The sequence below is a fragment of the Eptesicus fuscus genome, chromosome 1 (assembly GCF_027574615.1).
Source record: "Eptesicus fuscus isolate TK198812 chromosome 1, DD_ASM_mEF_20220401, whole genome shotgun sequence".
Taxonomy (NCBI): Eukaryota; Metazoa; Chordata; class Mammalia; order Chiroptera; family Vespertilionidae; genus Eptesicus; species Eptesicus fuscus.
In genome coordinates, this window is record NC_072473.1 from 112017033 (window position 1) to 112030975 (window position 13943).

Genomic DNA, 13943 nt, shown 5'->3' on the forward strand with positions numbered 1-13943 from the left:
CCTGGAAACAACTCAAAGCCCAAGTGCCCATCAGCAGATAAAAGGAAGGAACTTTTACCCTTTGCAACAGCATGGATGGACCAGGAAAATATAATGCTAAGTGAAATAAGCCAGCAGAGAAAGACAAATATCATATGATCTCACTCATATGTAGAATCTAGTGAACAAATAAACTGACAAAATGGAATCAGAAGCATGGATACTTGGAAAGGACTGGCATGTGTCTGAGGGAAGTGGGGTGAGGGGATAAAGAAGGTGAAGGGATTAGCTAAAGAACATATGCACACACCATGGGCATGAACAATAGTTTGGTTAAGGTCAAGGGAGGGGAGGTGGGTATAGGTGAAGGTGGGTAAAAGGTGCAGAAAAAGGGTACACTTGCAATTATGTCAATATTAAAAATTTTAAACATATCGCTTCTTGGCCTTTTGGCTAAGAAGAAGATCTGTTCTTATTAGTTTAATATCTGATATGTCCTCTATCCAAGGACAATACATTAAATGGATTTTTGAAGCTGGGAGTTGGTATAGGAGCTTTCTCTGTCCACTCCATGCATCAACCCGGTATTGCAGTACCTCCGGGAACGGTGCACAAAAAAATAAAATAAAAAATAAAATAAACACAATTGAGAATTCTAGGAGGTGGGGGGCAGACCCTCAACAGAGGTGGAGCACAGACCCTCACCCCCCCAACATTGCAGGGGCCTGAACTCTAGCCACTTCTGAGGGAGGTCTCCTGCCCCCATGGCTGCTTCGTGCTTCCCATTCCCAGCTCAGATCAGGACCCAGGTGACCGACAGAGACTTGGCTGACAGCAGCTGCCCTCTCACTCCAACAAGAATTGTTTGTGTTGTCATGTACCCATGGTGTGGGGAAGTGGGTTTACAGTATCTAAATCCAGCCTACCACCAGGAATGCTCAGGACCTACTCAAGAACGCAAATAATCCCTTCCAGCAATATTTACAGGGTAAAATAAGGTTTGTTGTTAGAGTAATAAACTTGACAGTAAAATAGTAGTCAAGTTTTCAGGCAAATTTAAATTGGCTAGTTGAAACAAGCGAATATTATAGAAAAATTAATTGTACTGGACAAAAAGGTGTTCCTAAAGTGTTAACTAAAATTTTTATTGGTACTTCATCTCATGATAAAATTGTGCACCATGTAATGAACCTAAAATAGTAATATTATAGTGCAAAAAATTAAAATTTAAAAGCCATCAAGACTACATTATAAAATTTTCAAAAGCCTCCTAACATTTAAATCAGAAAAGGAGGGCATAGTAAAGGAATATCATGTAAGGAAAAATATCCTGTAAGTAAATTACATCTAGAAAATTAATACTTTAGAAAATTAATTGTAAGGCTAAAAGCAAGACACCCATGAAAAACACACAAGGTGTCAAAACAAGCCAGAGGAAAATCATTTGGGCAAAAAATGAAATAGGATCCCAAGTCAAATTTATAGAAAATATTCCTTTATTAACTTTTGGTCGAGAATATGTTTTTATATTTTCAGAAAACAACTCTGAGACCATGTGGATTCCAGCAACAGAGAGGAATCAGCAGGACTACTCCAGCCATGAAGACAGAAGAGAAGCAGTCCAGAGATGGAAAATGCTGATGTGGCCTTCCCATACTAGCAGTTAGCAGCTGTGCATCACTGCAAGTTGCCCAGGACCAAACCAGAGAGAGTCGGACCTGCATTACCACCATTTGTCCACCATCCAGAACTGTAATGTCAGTGCTGACATGTACACATAAGGAACTGTTGGACATTGAAATTGGGTCTTAAAAGAACTGTTGGCCCACAAAGAAACTCACTACAGACTGATTCATTTGCCTGTCAGCATAACCATTACTGCTTGTCTCATTTTCGGTTCTTATAAGTGTATTTCTAATAGCACATGATCTCACTCATCTAGGGGAAATAATGAACAACATAGAAGGATGAACAAGAACAGACCCAGAAACAAGGAGGCATGGATCAGACTGTTGGGCCTCAGAGGGAGGGTAGGGGAGGGTGGGGGTAAAGGGGAGAGATCAACCAAAGGACTTGTGTGCAAGCATATGAGCCTAACCAGGGGTTAAGGACAACAGGGGGGTGGGGGCATGTGTGGGGAGGGGTCTGGGATGGGAATGGGGGAATGAGGACAAATATGTGATACCCTAATCAATAAAGAAATTAAAATGAATAAATAAATAAATAAATAAATAAATAATTTAAAAAATAAAATTAAGGAATTTCTAACTAAAAAATAAAAGAAAAAAGAAAATAAACACAATTGAGAATTCTAGCAGCATTTCATAATAAAGTAACCCTATATAATACAAGAGTAATAAGCAAATTAACCATCACTCTGCTACACCCACAAGCCACACCCACAATGCACGCCAACCAGCCAATCAGGAGTGAATATGCAAATAAACCCAACCAAGTTGGCTACAGCTGCAGCTAGCAGGAGGGAGGCTTGAGTTTCCCTGGTAATGCAGGAAGCCAAGCTTTCTGCCTGCACTTGCCAGCCTAGGCCTCCACTCAAGGCTACAAAGTTTCAATGATAGAAGATACATAAATCCAAACAGAAATGGCAGCAGCCACAGAGCTGGAAAGAGCAGGAGGCTAGGGTTGCCCCCGGCGAAGGAGGAAGCCAAGCTTTCCACACATCCTGGCCAGCCAAGACCTCTGCTTAAGGCTACAAAGTTTCAATTATAGAAGATACATAAGTCCCAACAGAAATGGCTACCACCAAGGAGCGAGCAGAAGGCTTGGCTCTGCTCCAGGCTACAAAGTTTCAATTGTAGAAGATAAATAAACTGCAGATACCAGGGCCTCCACTTGGGTCGCCAAGGCGCATGGCCGGCCTGCAAACCACCACAGGCCCCTCGCCCAGGGCACCCCACACCCCAAGGGAACCCCCACCCTTATCCGGGACACCCTTCAGGGCAAACCAGCTGGCCCCCACCCGTGCACCAGACCTCTATCCTATCTAATAAAAGAGTAATATGCAGATTGACCATCACGCCAACACACAAGATGGCTTCCCCCATGTGGTCAAAGATCCTGCCCCCATGTGGACGCAAGATGACCACCACAAGATGGCCAACAGGGGAGGGCAGTTGGGAGGGACCAGGCCTGCAAGGGAGGGCAGTTATGGGCGATCAGCTCAGCAGGGAAGGGCAGTTGGGTGGGACCAGGCCTGCAAGGGAGGTCAGTTGGAGGCGATCAAGCCTGCAGGGGAGGGCAGTTGGGAGGGACCCGGGCCTACAGGGGAGAGCAATTGGGGGCAACCAGGCATGCAAGGGAGGGCAGTTAGGGGTGACCAGGCCTTCAGGGGAGGGCAGTTAGGGGCAAAGAGGCTGGCAGGGGAGCAGTTAGGCATCAATCAGGCTGGCAGGGGAGTGGTTAGGGGGTGATCAGGCTGTCAGGCAGAAGTGGTTAGGGGAAATCAAGAATTGGGCCTAAATGGGCAGTCGGACATCCCTCAAGGGGTCCCAGATTGGAGAGGTTGCAGGCTGGGCTAAGGGATACTCCCCCTGCCCTGTGCACAAATTTTGTGCCCGGGGCCTCTAGTTTCTAATATTCTTTTTGGATTTCTGTTTCTTTATCTAGAAATGGGTGGATTGGAACATATGATATTTTGGAAGAGTCCATTTATTAAACACTCAAGAAATTCTATTGAATAAATAAGTGTGCCTTTATTTAAATTCTAAATGCTATGCTATTTTTGAAAGATTATCAGTGAACTATGTAACTAAAGATCTTAAAAAAGAAGTAACCAAAGTTTTTTAAAGAACCAGTACTATAAATGTACATGCCTTTAGGGATAAATGCATGAATTAATCTTTTAAACATGAATGGTTACTTATTCAACAAATAGCAGAGGTGCCTCATTATTCCCAATAAGTTAATATCCAAGACACATTACCCATGTTAATATTACACCATTTCTGGCTGCTATATTGATACTAGTTAATGCAGTGCCATGTGTGGTTGGGGTGTATCAAATAATTTTCTTAATAAAGTCTTAATTTTTAAATGTTTATTTCCTTTGGCAAGAAAAAGCAACTCAATCTTATTTTAATAAAGAAAGAGATTACATAGTGTTCTACAGACTAATAGAAAGTCACTTATTCATTTAACTTAAATTTATTGAATGCCTACAATGTATGCAGATGTCAAGGAATAGAGTTATTTTAAAATGTGAAATTTTAAAAATATACAAGTGCGTAAAACTAACATTATAAACATGTTTTTTAATGATTCAAGATATGTGAACAGCTAAGAACTATTTGTTTAAAACTTCAAAGGTTGAAACTTTTACTGTGGAGAGACAGAACAGATGATGTGTGTGTAGGGGGTGAGTGGGAGGGCACTGAGTGCAGCTCTGTAAGCAGGAGCTGAAAGAGGCAGCAGAAAATGATCACATTGACGCATTTCTCCTCCTTCTCCCACTCTCCATGATAGAACAATAATAGGGATCCGTTCCATGTGTATTGTATCACCCTTCAGAATTTATAAAATACTTTTGCATTCATTATCTTATTTAATCCTCATGCGAACCCTAAAAGAGGAGTGTAGCAAGAATTGTTTATTCTGTTTAAGAGATGAGAAAATATGGTGCTCAAAGAAGTTAAGTGGTCTTTTCACTGAAAGACAATATAAATTAGTGCCAGGAGTAAGATCCCTTGTCTTTTGTCTCTGAAAACAGTGTTCTTTCCATTATCTCTAGTCAGCCCAATATTTTCTCCTCCAATCTCCCCATTTAGAGGTATAAGTTGTTGAGTGTTCCTCTGGGCAGCAGCAGGAGTTAACTCCAACAGTTTGGGTGGAGTAATAAGGAGTGAATTACTAACACAAGTAAAAAACTCTTCTTTTATTTACTCTGGCCAAACTGTATGTGTGTGTGTTTGTGTGTGTGTGTGTGTGTGTGTGTGTGTGTGTGTGTGTGTGTGTAATGGTTAAAGATTATAGAGATTATACTTCAGCCAGTTTCTCTAAAGTTCACTGCTATTGGTAAAAAATAATAGTGTGTGCACACCATACCTCCACTTCTATTTGGTAAAATGGAGAGAAAAAGTAATAAATACATAAGTAGGAGTGGCCATGAAGGAACAAAGAAAGTAGAATTCATTGAGCACCTTGTATGTACTTAATTCTTTACTTAACCACACCAGCTGAGCCCAACAGGCTATTCATAAAAAGTACAATCCTATATCTGAGGAATATAAAACCTTAATATATTATTTTTATAGATGAGGAAACCCAGGCCTAGAGAAGAGAAAGTGACCAACTAGTTGGGGGGAATAATCTAATTGGCTCAAGCTGGAAGAAAACACAGAAAGTAGTAACATTTATCTATATTTAGGTCAGACATAATTTGGGGGCCCCAAGAATGGTTTTGCTTCTGTTTCTATTGTCAGAAACTGTCTAGCCTTAGCAGCCATCAGCCAAAAACTCCTAGGCCCCAGTTGTGAGGTGTGAAAACCAGTTTTCTTAGAGCTCCAAATTCTTATTTCAGCTGTCACCACTTGGAAGTTCCTCAGGTTCTTCAAATTTAACCTTCAAAAACTGAAATCTTCTAAACCTGCTCTTCCTCTTCCCTTGTTCCTTATCTAAGTGAATGACACCATCCAGTTTCTTAAGCCCCAAACCTGTGTCACTCTTTGACATTTCCCTTCCCCTGAACTTCTTATCTATACTAATAATAGAGGAATATGCAAATTTTCCAGGATGCTGTCATGGGGGCGGGGCTGCAGCAGAGAGCTCTCAGCATGCCTGCGCCAAGGTCCGAAGGGCACAGAGAGGAAGGGAGAGTAAATGGGCAGTTAGGGGGATCAGTCCAGGAGGGGAGCACAGATAGGCAGTTAGTGAAATCAGGCCAGGAGGGGAGAGCAGATAGGCAGTTAGGGGGATCATGCCAGGAGGGGAGGGCAGTTAAGGGGTTCATACCAGCAGGGGGAGCAGTTTAGGCAGTTAGGACGATCAGGCCAGGAGGGGAGAGCAGTTAGGGGCATCAGGCAGGCAAGCAGGTGAGCAGTTAGGAGCCAGTGGTTCCAGATTGCAAGAGGGATCCTGTATTGGAGAGGGTGCAGGCTGGGCTGAGGGAACCCCCCCTCCCATGCATGAATCTCATGCACTGGGTCTCTAGTCTATATATATAGAACCATAATATGCAAATAGACCAAACAGTAGAACAACCAAACAACCGGTTGCTATAATGTGCGCTGACCAACAGGAGACATGTGCAGGACATGGTGGGCATCGGCCACGGCGGGATGGTGGAGCAGGTGAGCGGGGGCGCCAGACCAAGGCGGGCCACTAGTCGCTGTCATCGGGGTGAGCCTCTGGTGGTTACTGAAAATTCTTTGCTCCCGCACACTGCAGTCCTGCCAGGCGCTCACACCTGCTGCCGGTACTGGCCCCGATTGCACCCGCTGCTTGTGCCCAGTGAGAGCGGGGCCAGTGCCATCAGCATGTGGGAGCGGCGGAGGCAGGAGTGGGGCTGCCAGCAGACAGGGGACCAGGGGCTGCAGTGAGAGGGCTGGGCAGGGGCACGGAAGATGGCCAGAGACCCGTTCCTGTGCCCACCGCAGCCTCGTGGCCCACAGCCTCGCGGCCCACGAATTCATGCACTGGGCCCCGAATATTCAATAATAACCAAATCCTGTCAGTTCCCCCCTCCCAAATGCCTCTTGAATTAGTTTCTTCTCCACTGCTATTGTCACTGTCCCAGATCATGGCACACTCCTTTTTTTTCCTGGATTAGCGAAATGGTCTTTTATTTCTTCTCTCTGAATCCAACCTTAATCCTATTAGATCTACTTTTCACATAACAGCCACAGTGGTTTAAATGTAAATCCGACTAGATCATCCTTTTCCTATCTTGCACACTGCTTAAAACGTTTTCATGTCTTTCTTTGTGTATAAGATAAATTTTAAACTCCTAAATTTGGCATGCAAATCTCTCCATGTCCTGTCTCTTCAAGTCCTATTGATTTTTTAAAGTCCAAATTTAAATCCCATCTTCTTTTACAGATAGCTTTTCCTGACGTTTCAGATGGAAGTGAGATTCATACAGTTTTCCCATTGTACTTTGCACATTTATTGTAGCATTATGACACTTGGCCTTATAGAACACTGTGTATTTTTTTTCAGAATTTCTATTTTGTTCATCTTATACTGAAATACTTTGGAGGGATGGTGACATATTTGGTTACTTTTTTTAATCTCCCACCCTAGGTCTAGCATAGGGCCTAGAAATTGGTAAAGGCTCAAAAAAATTAGTGGTTAAAATTTACCCTCAACTAATGTTTTTCCTTATAAAGTTCATTTTGTCCACCAGGCATTGCTATATTCTATCATGTAATGGAGGAAACCTCCTGAGGCATGAGCTTCTAGCTGAATCTCCTGGTTTTGAAGATATTTCTTATCTCAATCCACTGTAGGGATCCTGAACCTCTTCTTCATTGTTCTTATCTTTCAGCTCTATACCAACCAGCTGTTCAACCTGCAACTCCTTATACTGTCTGGATTTCTGTTCTCTGGTCACTGGTCCAGGCTCATGGAAGATTTCTTTCTGGAATGAAGACCATCCTCTTTGTAGAAATCAATATTAAAGACTTTCAGAGTCAGAAGTTAGAGGTAGAATGTTCCATAGAGATCATCATGATGGGTTTTAATTTTTTAAGCTTTATTTCAAGTGAATTCCAATGCAGAATGAAAATATATAAAACACTAGAGGCGCCATACATGGATTCGTGCACTGGTGGGGGGCATGGCCTGTGGGGATCGGCCTGGTGTGGGAGCATGGCTCATCCCGGTCAGCCAAGTAGCACTCCCACTGTGGCAGCACACTGACTTAGTTAGTGGCAGAGGCAGATTTAGACTTCAGGTCTCCTAATTCGTATCTCAGAATATCATCTGCTACCTCATTTTTCAGTCCCCTTTCATGTGAGATACTTAATACAGCTGGGAGGGTGGGACAAAACTGGCCTCATTGGACTGAACTGAAAATACAGATTTAGTATGTATCTCCTTGACAAGTAGAAGTGTCCCCTATCCTCTAAATAACCCCAGTAAGGCTAGAGATAGCTACAACCACATCAGCTTTCATTATTTCTATGCAGGAAGTGGTGGATATCAAGGCTATACCAAAATAATTTAGTAATACACAATGCTTACAGTAAAGATTGGCTATGTAATTTGTAGGCTCAGTGCAATATGTAAATGAGAAGTCCTTTATTCAAAAGGCAGGAAAAAGTGCCATTAAATATAGTTGTTTTTTTTTCCTTTCTACTGCAGTATTGCTCTCAACTTGGCATGGTATTTTAAATTTTCTATTTAATGTCACACTCTCTCAGGCACAGGAATACTTTCAGAGCAAGTGCAGGCCCTCTCAAGTGCCCAGTGATGCCACCATGTGACACAATGTATGTGTAGTAGTCTACCAACTGCTGGACAGATGCATTGTATCCTGATCAAGAGTGAGTAACTTGAAACAGGCATATCCCTTTCCCATGGGCCAGTTGTCGCAACCCATACTAAACAAGTGACTACTAAGGGTATTACAACCTCTGCACTAGGATGCACTAGGTACCTGGATCAGAGTGAGAAATAAGCCCTGCTGAGTCATCTGCCTAATGAACTATGACACTATTACCCTGGGGCAAGGATGCTGTCATCACCTCTAACCCTGGGATGTTGCAGGGCATGTGTACCACCAGACCCCAATCCTCCCTGTGTCCATGATCAGGCCTCTTAGGGCAAATGGTATAGCAGTTACTCTGTCAGACAAAGAGGAAGAAGCTGTGTACAAAGGTACTAAGGGGCAGGAGAGTGGGCAGCCAAGAATCTGTCTTAGGGAGGTAGAGAGACATTGAAAAATTGAATTATATGCTAGCAAAGACTTCAAGTTCCCAGTGCATATTCAATTGTTCCATCACATTTTAGATTTCACTTACAAAGCAGGAATTCAAATTATTAAAAAGCCAAGGCAGTGGTATTAAAACCCAAGTTCAAGGCCCTTCTGAGCTCAGGGCCCTGTGCCACTGCACTGATCATATGACCACAAAACTAGTTCTGCTTAGAGAGAAGGATTTCTTTTATCTTTACCTGGCAGTATAGTGTAGTGATTAAGAGTACAAGCTCTGAATCAGACTGCCAGACTTTGAGACCAACCTCTCTTATTTCCAAATTATTTGACCTTAGACAAGCTACTTAACTTTTCTATGTCTCAGTTTCTTTATCTGTAAAATAAGGATAATATTATTTAAATGAGGTGATATGGACACATTCATTAGAATAGTGTCCAGACATAATATATGCTCAATATCTTATCTTTTTTTTTTACTTTTAGAATTCTACATTTTTCAGATATCCAATAAAAGCATCAGGTTTTGTTTACTCTGAATCTGCTGCAGGACTGTGTTCTAAATGGTACATATCCAGCTTTTACAATGTATAACCAGACCTTAGTTTCCAGTGATCTCTCAGGCTTAAGGGGGACTCCACTATATCTGCACAAACTGACTGAGCCCAGATAGTTACCACTGGTAGAATTCAGAGTGTACGTAGTGTATACAAATTTACGCTAGGAAGTATAGAGAAGAGAATGGGGAGAGAGGTGGAAGATGACAAAGGATGTAGAAGAGATGGCCCTTTCTCTTAGGGAACATAAAATATGGGCCCCAGAGAAGAAAAATTTTAAGCACTTGAAGAAAAGTGAAATAAAAATTGGTTTTAATTTATGCTTTTCTAGAAAATGATATAAAAATGACTATTTCAAACTCAATAAGTTACCCCTGATTTCTGTTTTAATTTTAGAGATATGTTCCTACTTTTTAAAGTAACCTCTATTCAAATTAACAAGAATGTTATTTTTTCTATAGTAAGAAGTGCCACCTTTTGCACACATGCTAGTTGACCCTGATAACTGAATTATCTAAAATTACTCTTTTTCTGATTATAAAAGAATGACATGCTCATTATTACAAAATTGGAAAATATAGAGAAATAAAAGAAATATATAAATCAGCACCTAGAGACAACTGCTAAGGATTTGGTGTATGCTCTTTTAATCTTCTGCTTTTTAATACATGCATACATATGTGTCTATATATAAGTGTGCTTTTGGTAAAATAATGTAATACTATTTTATACTATGTTATTTTCACTTAAAATAGAAAAATATACACATGGATAAACGTTCTTCCACTTGAGTTTAATAGTTGTGTAATACCACTGTGTATGGATGAACTCTCATGACTACATGAATAATTGTTAACAAAGAACTTTAAAAAGACTGATGGGAAGGATGTATATTTAACAATAGCTTCTATCAATGTTCTCAAAGCAAAAAAAATAAATGAAACACACAATTTAGAATGTGACTGTATTTTGTTAACTGCATAAATAGGAACCTAAGCTAAATAAAGTTACTAGGAAGAAGAATTATCTTCTATGATAAAATCTCATGTGAACTCAAAGGTAAAAAAGAGAAAAGGCTGATATTCTAAAATATTTTATCAGACATTTTCTATCAGATTATGGAGTTGAATGTCCATATTATTTCTGTGTAGAGCACTAAAACCACAAATGCCAACCCAGTGAGTGTTCATTCCAAGGATGGAGATGTGGAAAGTAGGCAAATGCCTAGGTTTTACAACTTAGGCTGAAAGTAGTCAGTGGATGCCCAGGGCAAGAGGACTTATGCTTTCCCTGGAGCTGAGAGCCTTCTAAAGATGGTAAGGATGATGGATGTTTATGGGTGCAGTGTACAGGGAATTAAAGGTTTCCAAGTTACAGAGAAGAAGGAAGAAAACATATCAGCATGATTAAAGGAGTATCACAGTAGCAGAAGTTGCAGAATACAAGGTAGAACACTGGAGTTGATGAACTCTGTGATGTTTGGAAAACAGAGTTCAGGACCCTGGCCATAGGTACAGCGAATGGAGAAATATAAGCAGGACAGAGAGATAAATGGGGACTGACCCCAATGCAGATGATCAGCTAGTTTCCCTACTATAGTGATAGCATAGAGGAAAATGAGTAGCCTAAAGAGAGTGATTAAAATAAGGGCAAGTCTGAGGAGAATCAGTTATCCCTATGAGAAGGAACTTTTCCATCACACTTGAATTTCCAGAGTTCCAAAAATGCATCTAGGACAGCCCTCCTAAGACACAAATTCAGAGATCCGGCAGATATTCTGGATCAGTCCTCTAATTTTAGTTCTTAATACTCCAAGTTGTTACAAAATCAGGATAGGCAATTTGCAGTTATCCCAGAGGTAAAACCAATTCACATCATTTAAAATTCATTTAAAGCCATGTTTAATTAACATAATATTTAATTTGACTTTAATTAATTTTAAGAACTCACATATTGCTTTGGGGAATTAGTAAAATTAGACAAAATTAGTTTGTCATAACATTGAACATGTTGGGAATTATTAGTTTAAACCATCTGGATACTTGATAATTGCCACCATTGAAAAACCTTTGCCTACCCATCCCCCTTTCACCCACCGCCAATAGCTATTCTCTTGAGATTCAGTAGTTCTTTTGTTTGTCCAACAATATTCACTTATCTTTAACTTGAGCCTCTGACCAAGCTAAAGTCAATATATCCTCAGTTTTCTCATATATAACCTGGAGGAAATAACAATTTATTTCTCTCTGTATTATTGTGGGAACTCAATAAGATAATGTACACAAAAGATATTTATCAAAAAGTTGCCCTTACTAGTAAAACTTATACATAAAGGGAGTGCCAGGCAGTAGGTATTCATTTACACAGTAGGAGAAAAAACAGCAGAAAGCTTTAACAATAATGGCCACTAACAGAAGAAAATTTTGGAGAGCTTTGCAACCCAGTTCTATGAAAAAAGACACCTAGTGGGTAATGGAATTAAAATTCTTCTTTTCAAATTTGTTTGTTTGTTTGTTTATTTATTTATTTATTTATTTATTATCAATTACAGTTTACAATCAATATCATTTTGTATGAGTTTTAGGTGTACATTATAGTAGCTAGATAATCAAACGTCTTCTTAACTGAAAGGTATGATCTCCAATTCCTTACAAGACACAAATACCACCTGTAATGTATAACAACATCCACTGAGCCTGTGACTTGGTGTTCTGGTCTCAGCCTCCATGAATACAATCAAGGCATCTTCCAAACCCTGAGTTAGACATCCTAAACAGGGAAAAGCAACCGTCCATACCCTTTTCCATAAATCAAACCCAAGACCCTTCTGTGCATGGGCCAATGCTCTACCACTGAGCTACAATGACCAGGGAAGTTTTCCTATCCTCTTAATCAATTTCTTTGTCTATATCCTGATTCCCTCGCCACTTCTCTTTTTCATGAGTTTCCTCTGTGTCTGGGTCCTTGTTACTTCTTTTAAGAATCAGTTTATTGACAAATTAAAAGTAGAACTGCCTCATGACCCAACCATTCCACTTCTGGGTATATATCTGAAGAAAGACAAAACACTAATTTGAAATAATATATGCACCCCTATGTTCATTGCAGTATTATTTACAATAGCCGAGATGTGAAAGTAACCCAAATGCTCGAGTGCCCATCAATATATGAGTGTATAAAAAAGTTGTATTACATATATACAATGAAATATTTCTTGGCCATTAAAAAGAATTATATCTTGCTAGGCCAGTGTAGCTCAGTGGTTGAGCATCGACCTATGAACCAGGAAGTCAGCATTCAATTCCTGGTCAGGATACAGGCTCAATTCCCAGTAGGGGGCATGCAGGATGTAACCAATCAATGATTCTCATCATTGATGTTTCTATCTCTCCCTCCCTCTCCTTTCCTTTCTCTGAAATTAATAAAAACATATTTTTAAATCCCTGTTACTGTTTTAATAAGATCATGCTAGTAGTATAGATAAATTTAATGAACAAATTGTCATTTTATTCATTTAAATCTACTTTTATGACCCAACAAATGTTTTACATTTTTTAATATTCTGTCTATACATTTCTGGTTAGGTCTATTTTTAGAATCTGTTTTTTTTCCTGTTTATGTGTTCTTATAATTGCAATTACAAATGTTATATCTTCTTTCATGACATCTAAAAATGTGTTTATATATGAACACTTGCATTTTTTAATTTTTATTTTATGTCACCAATTTTATTGATTTCTACTATTTTTAAAGGATAAAATCTATTTTTCCTAGGCAAATAAACTATAAGTTGGAATTTATCTTGAAGGATACTATAAATCTTAATACAGAATACTTGAGAACACTTTTTCTGATATAGAAAAGATTATTTTGCAATATTTTTTTCTATCTTACAGTATATTTATTTTAATGGTCTTCTTAGGTCTAAACTACAGAATTGTGTGTTAGGTTTATTTTTTCATAAAACAATTTGGGCCTGGTGCTTTCATTGACAATTTTCTCCATTTCTTATATGGTTATTGATTTGGTTGTATATTCTATATATGTGCTCTGGAGTCAGTTTTGGTAAGTTTATTGTTATAAAAAATAAAATATAAAATGACAGTTTTTTAAGTTTTTTGTATGGAACACAATAGGATTTTGAGGAATGCCCCATAAGCTCCCATCTTAATTCCCGGACTTCATTCAGCTCCTCTAACAGAGGGATATAACTACCCTCCCCACCTGTAAGCTCTGCTTCACTTTTTCCTAACTGTTGCTATTGGAGCAGAAATCCTAGCAGTAATTTCAGTTTTTTCATTCTAGACTTGCTTTGCTCTACATTCTCACCCATTAAGGCCTGGTGTTCCAAGTTCCTATATTGACTCTCTATCAATACTTTCACCTTCCCTGGGAATATATCAGTACCTGGGACTAGACTGGCATTTTCTGTTCTCTGCTGGATTCATTTGCCTAGACATAGCTGGAGCTCCATTGTGTAGACAACCACACACTCAATGCTAACTGATTTTGTTATCTCA

General features: G+C 39.7%; 1 non-coding gene across 1 annotated transcript; it reads left to right on the forward strand.

The window, feature by feature from the left end:
- Positions 1 to 412: 412 nt before the first annotated feature.
- Positions 413 to 597, forward strand: LOC114227183 (U2 spliceosomal RNA). The gene has a single exon (XR_003613263.2). It is a non-coding gene; the product is annotated as a U2 spliceosomal RNA (small nuclear RNA).
- The last annotated feature ends 13346 nt before the right edge of the window (positions 598 to 13943 follow it).